The 19582-nt window shown below is 45.7% G+C and overlaps 1 protein-coding gene across 1 annotated transcript in view; it reads left to right on the top strand.

Annotated features, from left to right (window-relative positions):
- Positions 1–8814: 8814 nt before the first annotated feature.
- The window catches only part of DAGLA (diacylglycerol lipase alpha), a 642479-nt gene continuing 631711 nt past the window's right edge, over positions 8815–19582 (top strand). The window contains exon 1 of the mRNA XM_086955592.1: positions 8815–9039. The gene's annotated coding sequence lies outside the window, so the exon portion shown is untranslated. The remainder of the gene's footprint in view (positions 9040–19582) is intronic.

The raw sequence follows: 19582 nt of genomic DNA, 5'->3' as shown, positions 1-19582 counted from the left end.
CACGCTGTATGGCGAGTAGATAGAGTTGGACATGTGAAACCTTTCTAACATGGAAAAGAGATATTGTGAGAGTTGGAGAATTTCTAACATGTTACAAATCCAGTTATAGCCCTGGAAAAACTCGAGTATGGGTGGAGATACAGCGTATGACAGAGAGTGCTCTAACATGGAGAGGATACAGTTTGAGACAGAGTCACTCTAACATATATAGAGAAGTAACAGCGAAGTCTGGAGGCATCCTAATAGGAAGCAGATACAGCGTGAGAGCTGGAGATGCTAAGCCTTGGGAAAGATACAGTGTGAGACCAGGAATCAAGCTAGTTTAAAGCAGATACAATGCAGAACCTGAATAGTCTATAATATGGAGAATGGAAGGGTGAGACCTGTAGATATTCTAACATAAAGAAGATACTGTGTGATACCTATAGGTACTATAATATGAAGCAGATAGAGCAAAGCAGTCTGGGCACCGGAGAGAAACTAACTTGGAGCATACACTTGTATATTGTGTGACCTTGAAACACTCAGAGTAAGCACATGCTTAAACATAGAGCGAGACAGTCAGTCTTGGAAATGTCAACATGAAACACATGCTTTAACACAGTAGTAAGAGTCACAGCCTTCCTGGGGTAGAACAAAGCACAAGCTTTAAACTGGAATGAGAAAGTCTTTTCTGATGTCTAACACGGCACGCGCTTACACCTGGAAGTGAGACAGTCAGAGCTCTGCAGAGGTGTAACATAGCCCGTGCTTTAACCTGGAGTGAGACAGTCTGAAAGAGGTCTGCAGAGGTCTCACACAGCATGTGCTTTAACCTGGAGAGGAGAGAGACAGTCAGAGCTCTGCAGATGTGTAACTCAGCACGTGCTTTAACCTGGAGTACGACAGGCAGCGCCCTGCAGAGGTGTAACACAGCACGTGCTTTAACCTGGAGTACGACAGTCAGAACCCTGCAGTGGTGTAGCACAGCACATGCTTTAACCTGGAGAGAGACAGTCAGAGCCCTGCAGTGGTGTAGCACAGCACATGCTTTAACCTGGAGTACGACAGTCAGAGCTCTGCAGAGGTGTAACACAGCACGTACTTTAACCTGGAGTGAGACAGTCAGAGCTCTGCAGTGGTGTAACACAACATGTACTTTAACCTGGAGTGCGACACTCGGAACCCTGCAGAGGTGTAGCACAGCACGTGCTTCCAACTGGAGTGAGACAGTCAGAGATCTTCAGAGGTGTAACACAGCACGTGCTTTAACCTGGAGTGAGACCGTAAGAGCCCTGCAGAGGTCTAACACATCAAGTGCTTTAACCTGGAATGAGGCAGTCAGAGCCATGCAGAGGTCTAACACAGAACTTGCCTTAACCTAGAGTGAGACAGTCAGAGCTCTGCAGAGGTGTAACACAGCACGTGCTTTAACCTGCCTGAAGTGAGACAGTCAAAGCCCTGAAGAGGTGTAGCACAGCATGTGCTTTCAACTGGAGTGAGACAGTCAGAGATCTGCAGAGGTTTAACAGAGCACGTGCTTTAACCTGGAGTGGCGTCTGCCAGGGGCTGCGACTGTGTGGTACTTCGCGCTAATGTTGTGCTGTATCCTGGTGGCATTAAACTGGCGTTGGGCAACCCTAGCATGTGTCGGACCCGTTTCTTAATTGGACGGGATATATATATATATATATATATATATATATATATATATATATCCACCACGGGTTTTCAGCAAGGCATTCAGCACTTGAAGCAGTCTGACATCGTGCTACCACAAGAAGACAGCAGACCCAGTAATTCCGTGAGTTGATCATTTATTTCAGCAACACAGCAGCATATATATATATATATATATATATATATATATATATATATATATATTCGTTTTTCACATTCGCTTTCTGTGAAGAGCTCCAGGGTCTGGCTACTGTTGACCCTCGCCTTGACTTAGGGGCTCTGCAGTCCTGATTCACACTTCATTAACTCCTGCTGTGCTGGTGGAATGAGGCGATGCAGCAGAGCAGGAGAGTCTAAACGAATAAACTTCTGTCTCCAGTTTCTAAGAGGACCAGTTGAAACGTGAACCTGCACAACCTTGTGATTAATGTGCAGGTGTACCGAACCCTCCCTTAAAAACCAGAACGTCTTTTGTTTTTGGAGAAAGTGTCAGGAAGGACGCCGGGACAGTCCATCAAAAACCAGCACTGTACGGGCAAATCCGGGACGTCTGGTCACCCTATACTTAGATCCATCCTTTCAATCTTACATCTATCAGCCCTTCACTCTTCCACCCACCCACCATTCCTTCTTTCTTCTTACCTGTACTTTCACAGCCCATCCTTCCTCACTTTCTTCTTTCCTTTCACCCTTTAATTCAGCTCTCTTTATCTCAGCTTCCTTTCAGCTTTCCTTTCACCCTTTGTTCACACTTCGTTCCTTCCTCCCTTTTATCCACTGCCATCCTTTGTCTGTATATCCGGAAGCCCTGTGACCCTACATCTCAGTTTTGCCATAGTAGTCCTATTCAGTGTTATTCATGTTATGTTATGTTATGTTAACTTTTTAAGCGCACGATGACCTGTGGGTGTCTTGGTGCTAAACCTGACCGTAAACCCTGGGGAATGAAAGGGGAGAAGAATTACTTTAAGAATAACAAAGTTTTCAGGTCTGTTCTGAATGAGGCAAGAGAATTAGCAGCTATAATGTCCATAGGGAGCATATTCCATAGTTTAGCAGTACCATGGCATAAGCTTCGACCTCCACAACTTGATGTTCGAATCCTTGGAACCATCATCATCCTGAAATTGGTGGACCTAAGCTGTCTACCAGGGTGGTACTAGGGGAAGATACTTTTCAGAGATACCGATCCTATGTTATTCAAGGCTTGAAGCCAGTGAAGTTTCCGAGTGTCTTTAGAAACTGATTCATACTTTGCCCCCAGCCAAGAATAATTATTAATGTTAACTACATCCTTTTCTTAAACTGTTTTTTAAAAAAATTTTAAAATTGTATTTGACTTTTGTATCATGTGCATTTTTGACAAATCTTGTATGTAATGTATTTTATTGTTCGTTTCTTTGTATGGCTTTTAAAGAGCCGAATAAAGATATTTTGACTGACTGACTGACATGATTCATACTTTGGTATGTTCAATAAAAGCCTGGCAGCTGCATTTTGCACCATCTGAAGTTTTTTCAGTTGTTGCTTCTGCATCTCAAGATAGAGGTCATTATAGTACTCTAATTTAGATGGTACTAATGTAGTTACAACCATCCTCCTGGAATCAAGGGGGATGTATGGATGAACCTTTTTCAATGTCCTAATCAGATAAAAAGTGCCCGAAACCATGGCATTGATTTGCTGGGAGAAGGTAAGTTTATTATCAATCAGGACCTCAAGGTTCATGACCTTTTCTCATTAAACATTTTCAGTGTGACCCGGGGAACTAGCCAAAACTAGCCCAAACCTGCTTTAGCTGCTAAAGTGGCAGGTTGATAATGCCAACACTGGAAAGACACATCTCTAGCAATACTACTGTGCCATGCCGACGGCAGCAACATGCAACACAAATACCAATATCATACACCTCAATCCCGAACCCTGACTCAACCATTTTAGTGAATGTATGTTATAAGGCAAGGGTTGCCAGTTTAGGTCCAAGAGAAGACCTACCAACTTGAAAATACAATTCTCTGTGTGAGAAAGGGGTGTGACATTAGAGAAGGGGGCTTTATGGTGAGAACTACCTAGGCTGACTGAGTGAGAAATTGGCCCACTTCAGCCACGAACCAAGCGAGTATTTCGAATACCAACACAAACATTTGATTAAGATTCAACACAGATTTATTGCATCCTTTCTTTGGAATATTCAGAACACTTTTGGACTATGGCCATTTAACACCTATTGGACCTGTGACAAATGAATCAGGATAGAGAACCCTTTCTCTCTAACCCCGACTGTCAATTGTGGCTCATCATCTATGGGCTTTGACCATTGGACCGGTGTCTCCTTCTACCGATATCTTTGTTAGGAGTGGAGACGATCCTTTGTTGGGACCTGCAAGTCTTTTTCTTCTCTTCCCCATCAAGTTATGGAATATGACATCTGAGCGCCCCGAGGAAGGTGTGGCCACTTCTGTGGCCCACACCAAAACGCTCATCGGCTCATGAAGGAACATGAATATCAGGACTATAACATTGGACAATTTTGTTATGTTGTTTATATATATATATATATTTTTTAACTAATATATAAAACTGAACGCTTTATCTATGTGATTGGATTTCAAAGCTCTTTATTCCGGTAAGATAACATAAAAGAAACAAAGATTCAAGATAAACTTCACACATGTCGATCGGGGGACAAGACAGTACGTATGGTAAGACTTGACAATGCAGTTAAAAATGACAATCTATAAAAAGTTAAAATAGCGAACAATGAAAATTTAAGGACAGCAGCTATCTTACAATTCAAGCTTACATCACAGAGTCTTATCAACCAAGGAAAAGTTGAAGAGCAAATTTGGCAAGGTCCCTTATCCCTTAGTGCATGTGCATTGGTTAAAATAATACAATTATAATCAGCGCACGATTACATAAGAATAAATTGTAAAACCAGTCATCACAATGAAAACAAATGGGCGGTAATCAAGAATGGACACTTAGCAGGAAATATAAAGTGACTATTTACATCTTAAACTTAGATGGCTAAAAAGGTACTTAAAAAGGCAGGGGATCATGTCTGCATTTCTCAGTAGTTGGCCAGGGGGCTGTCTGTGCCCTCCTTCTGATCGCCCATTAGTGGCCTAAAAATTTCGCAGTTGCGCACCCAAATAGTGGTCTTGCATCATATTCCAGTATGCGCACAGCCTCTCAAGAGTCTCTGGTGCCAAGCTGCCTACAGACAGAAGTCAGTCATTTACTCCTAGGTTTTGCATATGATGTACAGGCAAAGAGGAGATAGCTGATAGATTTGTGCAAGCAAGGGCAACAAGGGCAGACCTTTTGCTGTGCTCTATTGTCCAACCATGAGTTTGGAAATGCATTAACTGGCAGGCTGCCATACCTAAATTGGATATATAGCTTCCTATCAGCCGGCACTTTAATTATGTGAAGGTAGATTTCAAGAGTGCGGCTGATTTTGAAATCTTTAAATTCTTCGGTTAGTCTACCCTTGGTGCCAACTGTATAAGCTTTAAACTCAACCCAATCCCAATATAGATATTTCATCTGTCTTCTATTGTGAGTTGGAGGAAAAGCAATATTATGGCCGGAGAAGCCTATGCTGGACATGAGGCTTTTGACATAATAAATCCGCCTATTTTGTTCTCAGCGTCTAAGGCACAGACCTCCTCAAAAGCTGCAGCATAGGATGTCAGTTCCGGGGTAGAGACTATCCGCTGCCAGAACAACAAAGGGTGGAGCTTTGTTAGGACACTAATAGGTTTGATGCCCATGTCAAGCAATAGTGAGCAAAGGGAGGTGCTTTGTGGAAGAGATGTCAGGTTTCTGAGGAACTTGTTCTCCAGGGTTGTCAGGTCACTTGCTCCTTCCATACCCTCAGCTCGGCTCCATATGGAGCGCTGCTCACAGCCTTGCAACTATATAGTTTTAATGCTGGTGCAATTGGCTTGGTGTAAGAAAGGCAGTGCTCCTTACGCAGAGCCCTGGTTACCTGGGAAAACCTGAAGTAGACCTTATTGAGATGGGTCTTCCAGGCCATATCCTCCGACAGTTTGATCCCTAGGTAGTCGAAGGAGCTCACTCTCTCCAAGGGAGTATTGCCTAAGAACAGTTTTCCCTTGAAGGACTTGTGGGCGTTCAATAGCATGAGCTTAGTTTTGGCTGTGTTGATTTCGAGCTCTCTCCTATCGCAGATGAGCTTGAATTGATGTAAGAGTTTTTGCAAGCGTATTGGAGTCTTCGATACAAGAAGAGTATCATCTGCGAATAGAAGGGTGGCGATTCTCTATTTAGCTAAAGAAGGGGCGTCCGCAGAGGTGGCTCGACAACATTGTTGATGTAAAGTAAGAACAAGATTGGAGCCAGGACACAGCCTTGGCGGACCCCTTGCTGTACTTCAATGGGGTCGGTGATTGAACATATGATTTACTTCAAAAGAGCGATTGAAATGCCCCTCAACGCATTAATTGTAACAAAACTCTCTAAATGAAGAAAGCTCTATGTGATTGATTCTGCTGTATTGTGTCCATTCCTGTGCTGGTTGCAAAGATCTATCTATATTTAATGTGTGTTAGTGGAAATAGTTTGTATGTGTGACGCGTGTAAGTGAAACTGACTAGATCAAGTGAATGTAGGTGGACAAAAAAAGAAAAATAAGTATTTTTTGCAATCGATTAAAGTTTGGTTTTACAAGTTAAGACAATATGTGCATATAAGTTATTGAAATAGATTGTGATTTATTTTGTATTCAATATTGAATATTCTTGAAATTATATCAAGAACGTGGTTGCTTATCATTGAAGACATTTTGAAAACCTAGGCTCGATCCGCACGGTGAGTTGTCCACCACTTATAGCAAGATATTCTGCTTATTCTGATCAGAGGCCTTTGCTTTTTGTAGGAGAACTGCCTAGTGAGGCCCATCTGTCCACCCCTTCTCTGCCCAACCATCGCCTCATTCCCCCTCATCAAAAACTAAATCACAAAGCTTGCTGGGGCTGCAGACCATGTTCTCTGGTGTTTTCATACCCCTTAACACTTTTAAGTGGTTTCCTGCTCCTGAAATCGTGTGACACAAAGTGGCACCATGTGAGTTGGCAGGTCTGCAGGAGGAAAGGGTCCTCATTTATGAGGTTTTGCCATAGGGCAGTACAGCAGGCCTTCCTGCTGCTCAACCCTACGGCAAGAGAAAGTGCAGGAATGCGCTGTATCTATAAGATACGGCCCATTCCTGTCCTTTCCCCTGCGCCGGCGCACAATAGGCTGCTGTGCGCCAACGCAGATACCTTTGCACAATGGTGCAAGGGTGCCTGCGTTGCGGGGGATGATTATTATTGTACTGGAAGGGAAACCTTTCAGTACAAAAATAATCACAAGAGGGTTTTCCGGCATTTCTCCTCGTTACGCCTTTTATGCCTCCCCCTGGGGAGGCGTAAGCTTTTGGCACTGCCTCAGATTTACGATTTCTTGTAAATCTGGGGCAGTGTCAAAAAGCGATGGATGTTGCTGGGAACGCCCCCAGCAACACCCATTGCACGCCCCTTTACTGCAGAACACTGCGTTAAAGGGATTGATATTCATGAGGCAGCATTAAGCCAAAAAAGTGGCTTAGTGATGCCTGATAAATATCACGCAGGCTTCTGCACCACGGAACGTCGCAAAAAGTGACGTTCTGGCGGCGCAAGGGGCTAATAAATAAGGCCCCAGAACCTCACCTGATCTTGACGATAACCAATAACTATGCAAACCATTTTCATTTACAAATATTATGTGAAAACGTATCTTAAGTGAATATCCTGAAATTCTGGCATGGATCTGTCTCTCCTGGGCATACTTTGGACACCCATTGCAGCAAGAAGTTGTGGGCACAGGGGCTGGGCAATGAGACGCCGAGACTGCGATAGGACGAGACGGACAATGATGCATTGAAACTGGGATTGTAAATCACTTTAGAACAGGAAGAGACAGACATTGGGAAAATGGAATATCGGCACTCAGAAGCTGGAAAATGGGAGTAAGTGACAGACATGGAAACTGGGAAAGGGAGATCCAGATATGGACATTGGAACTGGCCCTGACACATTCATGGACAAAAAGACACAGAACAGAGACATGAGGACGGATGTGAGAGAAGAGAGAGACATGAGAACTGACATTGGGAAGTGAAACGAGCATAACTGTTGGGACACAACACTCTGCAAACATACCTATCGGTTAGCACCAGCAGGCCAAGGAAGCTGCACATACATGACCTGACAACAGTAGGTATGGAAATGATCTGGTGTAAGTCCCCCACTCTGGTTGGATATCTGATCTGGCAAAGCTCCCTGCGTTGGGTGGGCTCCTGATCCTGTGTGAATTCCAGTGCTGGGAGGACGCCCGATGTGGCACAAACTCCTGCTCTCAGTGGAGTCCGGTCTGATACAAATTCTGCTCTAAATGGATGCGTTTGTGGCTGGCTACGACTTCTCACTCTTGGTGGGCCACGGTCTGTTTGAAATGCTAAATGCAGGTGAGTTTCTGATTTACAATAAACCCGGCTCTGGGGGGGGGGGGCATCGGGGGGGGGGGGGGGGGGGTTAATCTGAAATAAACCCTGTTCCAGCTGGGCTCCTGATCGGGAGCAAACCTCGATCTAGGAGCGCTTCAGATCTGAAGTAAGCCGTGCTCTCAGTGGGCTTCTGACCAGCAATAAACCCTCCCCCTGTCTTGAAATACTCCCCGCTCTACATAGGCTTTGGGTCAGAAATAAGCCCTGTTCCAAGTGCGCTTCTGATCTGCATTAACGCCTGCTGTAGGTGGACTTTTGTTCTTCAATAAAGTAAACCCTGTCCAAATGTGCTTCTGATCTGAAATAAACCCAGCCCTCGGAAGTCTTCTGATCTGAATTGGTCCCTTCTCTAGAAGGACTGCATGGCTCCCCGTGGGAGACGGACAGATGTGTTTGTTCTGAGCACTGACACTCCCCGGTGCTTGGATGTTTAATCTCTGCATCCGTGTGCAGGCTTTGTGAGCACAAGCCCAAGGCTCGCCTCTGCCGAAGCCTGTCTGTCTGCATTGTAGTGCCAACCTACTCCCTGCCCCACCTCTCCTGCTGGCTACCTATCCATTGGAACATTGCTCACCTGCCGACAGCACCTGAGGCCTCGTGATTCGAGAAACGTGTGACGAATGAGGAATCGGCTGCTCCTTCGACCACAGAACAGCACATTTCCCTTTTGCAAACTGCTTTATGAGGGAATCTGGCAGCTGGAGGACTCAATTTGGCAAGTTGACTTTGGTCATTTTCTGGACTGCACCACTGCAGAGGACGTCGGCAGAGTGAGAGGCATTTCATCCTGTCAGGCTGCCAAACAGAAGCGCAAGACCTGGAAGGTAAAACATTTTATACATTGTTGGGAAGACGTTTAGGTTAATCCCAATGTGAAGTACGGATTATCGGGGTTACGGTATGTCTTTCTGGAGTTGAGGGGATTGGGGCCCATCATTGGGCACAGCCTGTTTCCTGCTGGAGCTGTTTTGCCCCCTGGTAAAGTTCATGGTTGTTGAACCTGGTACTCTTTAGATAGTGTTTCCCTAAACTTTTTGCTTTTTTCTCCAGGGTTTTCCTGATTCTCTGCTAGCGGGCTCAGGGATACGGGCACTGTCCTGCTGTAAATTCAATGTGAAAGTGAGCGTGCCCTTCCAACACACCTTAGGAAGTGGTGTTTACCTGATGTTTTCTAACCATATGCCCAGCCTGCCATCGCAGGTCTGTGTGGGCGCAAGTGTGCTTCTACTCAGGCTGGCATTTCTAAATCGCTAGACATCCTTAGAGGACCTGTCGCTACCACTAGAGCACCCCAAGAGCAGGTATTAAGGGATGAAATGAGGGGTAAGTGAAAGGGCGGACAGGTACACATGTGTATTCCCTGCCCAGGTAGTGAGGAATTCCCATGTGTGTTTTTACTACCTATGAAGTTCGCTCTTCTCATAGGCTAACATGGGGTGATGGTTGATATTACTTCAGGCTGCATTAGTGGATAGAAGTGGAGCAGCCTCATAATGTTTGCTAACCTTGGATTTGCATCGGCAAACCGTTTCCAGGGATAAAGGTGGTTTTTCATCACTAGCTTCAAAATACCACTTCTACAAAGTGGGCCTTCCTTTGCACTAAAACGTTAGCCTTTTTGCTTAGCTCTAGTCCACACTATAGCTGGGGGAGCAAATCTGGGCATTCCCCAGTGACCACTATAAAACACTAGCCATGCAACTGGAACGTCAGACCTCTGCTATTTGCGGGCCTGGCTGGATAGATTGGAGGAAGAGGTTTTGACACTTGGCCTCTGGAGTCAGATCATGGACCACTAAAGATTAAGATCTGCATTCTACGGCCTCATGGCAGACAGGACTGAAATTTAGGGGATACATCTGTGGTTCAAAGGGAGACCCTTTGAACCACCCCCAACTTCAAAGGCACTCTACAGTGTAACTACTGGTGCCATACTTCAGCAGGGTAGAGATACAATTGTGGGGCCATGGGTCTGGAGAACCTGGAAGTGCATTGGGCACACTGCCAGAGGAATCTGTTGTGCACAAGGAGGATTACTGCCATTGAAAGAGACCATGTCACCTTCCTGAATAGTGGCTGGCCTGGGCTGACTACCTGCTGCTGTGTGGCACCCTGACGTGTGCTCTCCAAGGACTTATTGGCTTGCCTTCTGTTCTTACAGAGGTCTCAGGGACATGAAAGATATTCTAAGAGAGGTCCACACCATCAACTTGTGACATCTGGAAAGCGGTGCGCTCTCAAGTGCCTACATTGTTTGCTGGATCCCAACTGGTAGTGTGGTGTGAGCTTAGAACTAAGAATTGTGCCTGGAGACCGGAGTGCCTTGTGCGCAGCGCCAGTAGACCTACACGCAGCTGAGGTGTGTTGCCCCTGCATCAAGGGACCTTGGCACACATAAGCATTTTGTTGGTGGTGAGCACATTCACCGGTTGCAAGACCCCGTGCGGCCGTCATCATTGATCGTGGCTGGTCTCTCTTGTGTGGCCCAGTGAGTACATTCTCATTGCATGTGATGTCCGATTCACAGGTTGCGACCCTCGGAGGTAGGGGCGTAACCGTAGCAGTGTCTCATTCTATCTTGTGTGGCATTGCTGAACTTGTGCTTGTTTGTGTGACCCGAATTGTTTGGTGCACACCATTTCCATGTGCAGCAGATGTTGTGCCTCATTTCTAGGGAGGTACGGAATTTGTAACTCTTTGCTGTATGTGACCCGAATTGTCTGGTGCGACTCCTATCTACCAGCACCGGATATTGTGCATCATTTCCAGGGACGTAAGGCAATTGCAACTCTTTGTTGTGTGTGTGACTAGGAACAGTCTGGTCTGACCCATATGAACGCATACCAGTTGTTGTACCCGGATTGCCTAAATGCGACTCTGATCGACATGTACGTGAGGAGGTAAACCATTTTCCTGAGGGGCTCCCCTGCTTTATTCTACTTTCATTGATTGTTCCCTTTTGGCCCTCAGCGCAGTGGACCAACTGCCTTCTCCTCACCCTGCTCCCGATGACATTGTGTTGCCAAGTAGTATCACTCGGCACTGGCTTGGGCAGTGAGAGAGATTGACTAGGCTGGAGAAGTGATTGGAAATGCTTCAATAGACTGTGTGACTCCCCTGTGCTTCGTGGAGCTGGGCTGGTGCCAAAGGCCCAAGTGGGACCCTTTTTGAGTGACCGACTATTGCCTTCAGCCTGCTTCTGCTTCGCATCCTGTGGATGAACTACTTGAGTGGCTGCCAAACTTTCCTATGCCGACTACCTCCTAATTAGTCCTGTAACCTACCCCCACCTGCTTCCCAGGTACTTTGCCTAAGTGTGACTTTGGCAGCATGTGGACTAGTGTCTGGGTGGGGGGTAAGGGGTAGGGCTGGCTATCTTCCATTTGTGGGCATAGGAAAGTCGGTGATCTGGAGGGTGGAGGGAGGCTTGGGTCACGGGGACTGCAGTGTGATATCGATTGACCTGCTGTGTATTAGTTGTGCGGCTTTAGGGTGTGGCATGCGTATGTGTGTGAGCATGTTCCGTACTGACCTGCCTAATATCCGTTGCACCGTGTATCGTGAGAAGTGAGTGTGTGGGAGTGACAGTCTGTGGACCGCCTGTGATTCACAACAGTGGCTGGCGGTGTTGCTTTGCACGTTGATTTCTTGCCAGAAGAACACTATGTTTTACATTGTTTTTCACTCGAGCGGCCTCAGCCCGTGGTGCTGCTAAAAGTGTTATAATTCATTGTATGTGCATATTCATGATATTGTTGTGAACCAGGGTGCACCCTCTGTGTGGTATTGGATTATGAGAATTGCTAGGGCGTACCCGCAAAAGGGTGGGGGGATTTGAATAGGATCTGTCCCAAGTGTGCATTTTAATGATGTAATTTCAACACAGTTTGGCTTAGTACTGCTAGTAATATTTAAAAGTGTGATTTATGCTCCACAATACATGATGTTCATGTTATGTTGATTATTGTGAGTGTTGAACGCAATCGTTATTTACATACATCACATGTGCAGTCTCTTTTGTGACGCTCAATGTCTTTATCGTGAGTGAGTGCTGTGCAGATGCTTTACACATTGCCTCTGTCATAAGCTTAGCTGATCAGTGCCAAGCTACCCAAGGGTGAGCCCCAGTTATATAGTGTGTGTAATCACTCATCCATGATGGGAGTGGTGGGTTCTGTCTGGCTAAGGCATTGTCTCAGCCTACTGGAGGTGACAGTTCCAACAGTTGACTTGCATTTGCACAGCATTGCACTGCAAACAATTATGCGCCGCAACTTATCTTAGGCAAAGGATTCCCTGTTTCCTAAGGCGTCTCTAAAAGAGAGAGAGGGATAGCTGGGGAGTGGCAAGTAATTTGTGTTCCTCATTGATTTCTATTTCTACTTACACTAGTTCACTATTATGTCTGAGGGCCTACCTCAGGTAGAGTTTGAGCTGGCTGGTCTGGAAACCTATACACTGGCACAGCTCAAGGAGGGATGCCAGACAAAGGGTGGCTTGCAAAGGAAGAGCCAAGAAGGCGAAGTTGCAGGAAGCCTTGAGAGCCTGGGGAGAGGCCCACCCTGAGGGGGAAGTGACTAGTGTGAGAGAAGCGGAGTGTGTGGAATAGTTTGAGCAGGGTCAGAAGGGCCCTGATGGACAACCTTTAGAGGACGAGGACCCGCTTCCCCCAGACCTGTGGGGGTCACTGTAGAATTGGCAGGAGTATATCCTCAAGCAGCCTGTCCTCCGAGGATCTGGTGGACAGGAGGGAAAAAAGGAAGTTAAAGTTAAAGCTTGCCAAGACAGTCAAGGAAAACAAATCCCTTTTCTCAGTAATAAAAAATTGGTAACACCAACCAGCCCAAATCATGCAGGAATAAATCGAAAGCTTTATGACACACCGGCTGACATTTTTCCTAGAAAAAGTGGCTAATATTTTTTATACATTAATTGCAAATAGAGTAGCTGACCTGCTTTTGTACCACTTTTTGCCGCCATAAGTGTGGCAGGGTATGCTCAGACGTGAGTCCCTTGCTCACTTTGCCACTGGATTCAAGCAAGCTGGGCTGAAGAAGGCTGGAATGCCAGAAACCGGTCCTCGGAAGCTTGTTTCCGGTCCAGGGAAGGCATGGCTTGGCAGTTCGGGCTGCACTGTTCCCAAGAGGCACAGGGTCAGACTGATTTGCATATAGCCATGTCTGAACTGGGGTGGCAGAGTGGGCTAAAGAACGGTGATGGATTAAACCCAGATCTTTTGACTGGGTGTGAGTGTTTGATTGGTTCAGATGCTCCATCCATTACCACCCTCTTTTGTACCACGGCATTCAGAGCTGGCAGTTGTTGCTGCATCCTGGTTTGAGAGCACGGAGGGTGCTGGAATGGTAGCGGAGGAGGGTTGGCGGGACCAGGGTTTCTGGAGCTGGTTGCCGTTGGATCTCAGACAGGCACAGATGGGCTTGCCAGCTGGAAGATGGGAAGAACACACTGGAGAAGCCAAAGGGGCAGCAGCAGGAGGGAGCGCGGGAGAAAAAGAGCAAAAAGAGAAAAAGGATCAAAATAGAAACAGGAGGCAAAAAGAGAAAAAGGGAGAGCAAAAGAGAAAAAAGGAGGGCAAAAATAAAAAAGGGCACAGAAGGGACAGAACAGAGCGGACCAACAGAGGAGAAGAGTGATCTCCCTCTGGACCACCAGGGATGAGATGCAGGCAGGAGCCTGCGGGTGGAGGAGGGCCTTGAACACCTACCTAGCATGGAGCATCAGAGGGCAGTACCTCAACGGTGGAGCTGCGTGGGGGGAGAGCAGTCACACTGACTAGGTCAGTGTCAGCCGCGGCCGGCAGTGGGAGTACCTGCAGGGCGGTGACGTGGGGAGGGGGAAGGGCAGGGTGGGGGGTAGTAATGTATGGATTACGGAGTTTTACAGTTAAGTAAACATTTAAATAAATAAAATGAATTTCGTTGCGCACACTGCATCGCATTTGGTGATGCAGTGCACTCAACGAAATTCGTTTTATTTATTTAAATGTTTACTTACCTGCAAAACTCTGTAATCCATACATTACTAACCCTCGCCCTCACCCTGCCCCTCCCCCTCCCCACGTGACCGCCCTGCAAGTACTCCCACTGCCGGCCGCGGCTGGTCAGTGTTCTTGCCACCTGTTTCACAGACCTGTGCCAACACCTAGTAGGTAGCAAGCTGGTGGATTGCTATAAACTTGCTGAGGACGCAGAACTTTGGGCCAGCACCATTGTGTCCATGAGGATAACTGGGGGATGCCCAAAAGGAGGGGGGTGACAAAAAGAAGAAATCTTCTGTCAGAGCACAAAAACATTCTCCAGGGAAAGGGTCTGGAACAATTTTCCAATCCGGTAAGAAAACGTACCCGACACGAGCCCGTTGCCAAGACCCTAAGTGGTACGGACACTTCAAAGAAGATCCTAAGTGTTCAAAGCGAGTGCCCCCACCTGCTGGAGGAATGGCTCCAGGGGTCGCAAGCGTAGTAATGGGGGATGTGATGGTCCCAGGCAATGAGGGGGAGATTAGTGGTGTCAACCTAGTGCCCCTAGGTGACAGTAAGATGGCTCCTAGGATCCCAGTGCCTGATAATACAGAAAAGTATAGGCATAGGGTCACTATCAATGGGTATGGGGTAGGGTCTCTGAGGGACACAGGGCTAGCATAACTATGATAAGGAGTCAGGTGGTCCCCCCGGAGCAGGTAATTCTCCAAGCCACCCACCAGATGGTGGTGGCTGACAACAAAGAGGGTCATTTCCCGGTGGTCCAGGTGTCATCATTTGATGGGGGAGGGGGTCTCAGGCCTGTTAAAGGTTGCAGTGAGTCCCGCTATACCATCGGCTTGTCTGTTGGGTAATGACCTGGTGCACACTATTTGGAAGGAAGTTGAGCTCCGGGATAATGTTGAGATGTTGGATTTACCCAACTGGATCTGTGCTACCACATGGTCCACGGCTACCTGAGAGGGGAATCAGAAGGGGCTGTAGCCTGAACAAAGGCCCAGTCCCCCATTAAGAAGGGGAGAGGACGAGAGCTGGGGAGACCAGCCTCAGAATGTACCTCCGGTGAGATGGATGGGGAACTGGCTGAGGCCACCCCAGAGTCCACTAAGGAGGACATTACTTCTCTCGGTGAGTGGAAGGAAGTCCCACCAGGTATAAGTTCTGTGCCCCACCCCTGAGGGCCTAAGGTGGCAAGCTGAGGCCCAAGCTGCTGGTGAGGAATCCGGGACTCATCAACTTTACTGGTAAGACAACCTTCTGTATAGTGAGTCTAAGGCTCCTGGCCCTGGTGGTCCCTTGTTATAATCGGGTTTTCCCAATGGAATTGGCCCGTGACATTCCCCTGGCAGGACATTTGGGCCAGGACAAGAACTTTACCTGGCTTGTTCCTCAATTTTATTGGCAGAGACTCAGGGTGTCCTCAGATGCATTCTGCAGGACCTGCGTTACCTGCCAGGCCAGTGGCAAGGTGGGCAGAAACTTAAAGTCCTCCTTAACCCCTGACCCTTGCTTGACCTTCCCTTTTGAGAGGTTATGCATTGGCTTAGCAGGGCAGATTGATCCCCAAATGGGCGCAGGGCACAGGTTCATCCTGGTTCTGGATCATGCCAGTTGGTACCCAGAGGCGATCTCTCTGAGGACCATGACCGCGCCAGCGGTGGCAAAGGCCCGGATGAGGACTTTTACCTGAGTGGGATTCACCAAGGGGTGGTGTATGACAGGGGCACAAACTTCATGTATGTGTACTTGCAGGCTATGTGGAAGGAGTTCTCCATCCCTTACCACCCCTAAACTAATGTGCTTATAGAGAGATTTAACAAGACCTTGAAAGGCATGATCAGAGGCCTGCCAGATGTCCTGAGGAAAAAGTAAAGCGCCCTCTTCCATCCCTGATGTTTGCCTACCGGGAGGTTCCCTCAGAAGGGAGTGGGTTTTAGCCCCTTCAAACTTCTATTTGGGCTCTCAATTAGAGCACCTCTGAGTTTGGTCAAGGTTCTGGGAGAAACCTCCTAAGAGAACTCCCAGGGATGTAGTAAATTACATGCTGGCCTTCTGGAGCCAGATGGCTAGGTGTGGAAGCAAGCCTCCCACAACTTAGAAGCCAGTCAGGATGTCATGAAGGAGTGGTACAACAGGAACGGTAGGCAGACAAAATATCGATTTTTAAATATCGACATACAATAATGTTGATGCTTAAATATCGAAGGGACAAAATATAGAAGGTAAGTTATATCGATATTTTTAATTTCAATGGGACAGAATTTCGAAGGTAAGAAATATTGATTTTGTTAATATCGATGTTACTAATATCGATTTTTATATGATTTTTATGTATATTATTATGTATTTAATATGTATTTTATTTTTATTTACGTAATTTAAGTAAATTTTATATTTTAATACCGTAGCGGGTTGTGGGTTTATAGGGGAATAGGGTGGGAGGTAATTTAATTATACTAAATTAATTAAAAAATGTTAGGAATTATAAATTATTTTAATTAATTAGTAATTCATTTTTGTTAATTGGTAATTTATTTTAATTAATTGATTAATTGATAATTATGTTCTGTAGCGGGTTGTGGGTTTATAGGGGAAGTACTTTAAATGTAATTAAGTAATAATTTATTTTAATTAATTGTTTTGTTAATTATATTATTGTTAATTAATTATTACGCTATCCAACACTTTCCCCACTGTTGCACTCTCTGTAGTTGGAATAATAATTATTACTCCTACGCTATCCAACACTTTCCCTACTGTTGCACTCTCTGGAGTTGGAATAGTAATCTTTACCCCTACGGTATCCACCACTTTCCCCACTGTTGCACTCTCTGGAGTGGGAATAGTAATTTTTACCCCTACGCTATCCAACATTTACTTATTTTTTTTATTTGTTTTACATTTTTATTAATTTTTATTTATATTATTATTTTAATTGTATACATTTATTTGTAATGTATAATATTTGTATTCATTTATAAGTCATTCAAATATTTTTTAAGTTATTATTAAGGAAGTATATAGTATGTATTATATGTATATTATTAATAAATTTTTTATTAAACTATATATATTATGTATTATTTTTAAATATTATAACATATTTTAACTATGCTTATTACATTTATAAGTATTCTTTTATTTATATTACATTTTTTTTTTAATTTAAAAAAAACTATCTTTTTTAATTAAGATAGTTTTGACATCAATATTTTTTTCGATATTTTTGTACTTACCTTGTTAGAGATAGCATGTCGATATTTTTGTAATCAACATTTTGTTGTGATATTTTTGTAGGTAGAAATTTTTGTCGATATTTTGTCAGGCATTCAACAGGAACGCCACTCCTGTGTACTTGACACCTGCATTGATAGTGTGGGTGATGGCAGCAGCAATCCCTGGCCACCTTCCTTTTGGCCCCCTTCCTTCAGTCCCCCTCCCACTCCTTCCCATTCTGTAAAGACTCTTGGAATCATGCTCAACCACCACCTGACACTTCACACCCACATTAGCACTATTGTTTCTTCTTGTTTTTTCACCTTACGTATCATCAGGAAATTATCCCGGTTTTTCTCTCCCTCAGCACTCAAGCTGATTGTGATGGCCATGGTCTTATCCAAGATCGACTACGGGAACATCATTTTCAATGGTGCCCCCGCCTATGCACTTCAACGTCTTCAGATGGTGCAGAACCAGGCAGCTCGCCTGGTGTATGGCCTTCCGAAATATCACCACTCCTCCCCCCTCCTCATTACCCTTCATTGGCTTCCAATCAAACAAAGAGCCCTTTTCAAACTTGGCTGCCTCACCTTCCAAGCCCGGGCAGGCACTGCCCCTGCGTTCATCAATTCCGCCACCATCAACTACTGCCCTGCTAGAGACCTACGTTCCACGGCCAAATCTTTGTTAGTCATTCCCCGGTTCAAGAAAAAATGTTCCGGAGGCCAGAAATTTTCAGTACTCGCACCTACCTTTTGGAACTCCCTTCCCCTCCCCCTCAGATCCTCCCCCTCCTACTTGGAGTTTCACAAGGCTCTAAAGACCTTCCTATTCCAGCATGCCTTCAGTCCATAGTCCCTGTTGTCCTCCTTAGTTCTGAAATCCTATAGCGCCAAGACACTGCTCAGTGAATGCGCGCTTTACAAATAACTAAAAATTCAAATTCAGTAGAGCAGGAGGTCCTTGAGGACCAATGGACCAGGCCCTAGAGGTGATTGAGAGGAAGGGGGAGACCATCTATTTGGTGGATCCCAAGGCCCTAAGGCAGTCGCTCTGGTCACAGCACATCAATCGCCTCAAACCACATTTTGGGAGAGTGATTGGAAGCCTTTCAAGAGATGTGTAACACCCCCGCCCCCTACGATTCGCAGAGCTGGGCTAGTGCCCGAAGGCCCATATGGAAGCCTTTTGAGTGACTGACTATTGCCCTTAGGCCACTTCTGCTCTGCATCCTGAGGGAGAACTTCTCAAGTGGCTGCCAAACCTCCCTTTGACAACTACCTATCCCCCCCACCCCCCTCTGCTTCCCTGGGACTCTAACTAAGTGTGACTTCACCTGCCGACAGCCTCGTATCTGGGGGAGGAGGGCTAGTTATCTTTCATCTGTGGGCATAGGACAATCGGGATGAGCTGGAGAGTAGAGGGAGGCTTGGGCCACGGGATCTGTAGGGTGATATCAAATTACTTGCTGGGTATCAGTCGCACTGTATTAGGGTGCTGAGTGCATATGTGTGCGAGCATGTTCCGTACGGACCTGCCTCATATCTCTTGCACTATGTATCGGTGCGGAGTGTATGTTTGTGTGGGAGTGACAGTCTGGGGACTGCTTGAAATTCATGAAACTGGACAACGGTGTTGCTTAACAAGTTGATTTCTTGCCAGAAGAACACTACGTTTGACATTAGTTTTACCCGTGCGGCCTCAGCCCACGGTGCTGCTAAAAAGTGTTATAATTCTTTGTATATATATTCCTGATATCATTGTGATCAGGGGTGCACTTTCTAACTGTGGTATCAAATTATAAGAATTGCTAGCATGGACCTGGGGTTGACAACGTGTTGCACTGCATAAGGGTGCTGGGGGGGAGAGTTAGAATAGGACCTGCCACAAGTGTGCATATTTTTTTATGTCATTTCAACACGGTTGGGCCCATTATTGAATTTAATATTTACAAGTGTAATTTATGCCCGAAATACATGATGCTCATGTTGTATTGATTACTGTGTGTATTGAATACAAACGTTATTTACAATCATCACATGTGAAGTCTCTTTTGTGATGCTCAGTGTATTTTTTTGTGAGTGAGTGCTGTGCCAATGCTTTACACATAGCCGTTGTGCTAAGCCAGGTGCTCAGTGCCAAACTAC

This window comes from Lissotriton vulgaris, chromosome 2_1, assembly GCF_964263255.1.
Source record: "Lissotriton vulgaris chromosome 2_1, aLisVul1.2, whole genome shotgun sequence".
NCBI classification, from domain to species: Eukaryota; Metazoa; Chordata; class Amphibia; order Caudata; family Salamandridae; genus Lissotriton; species Lissotriton vulgaris.
This window is presented reverse-complemented; position numbering and strand designations above follow the sequence as displayed.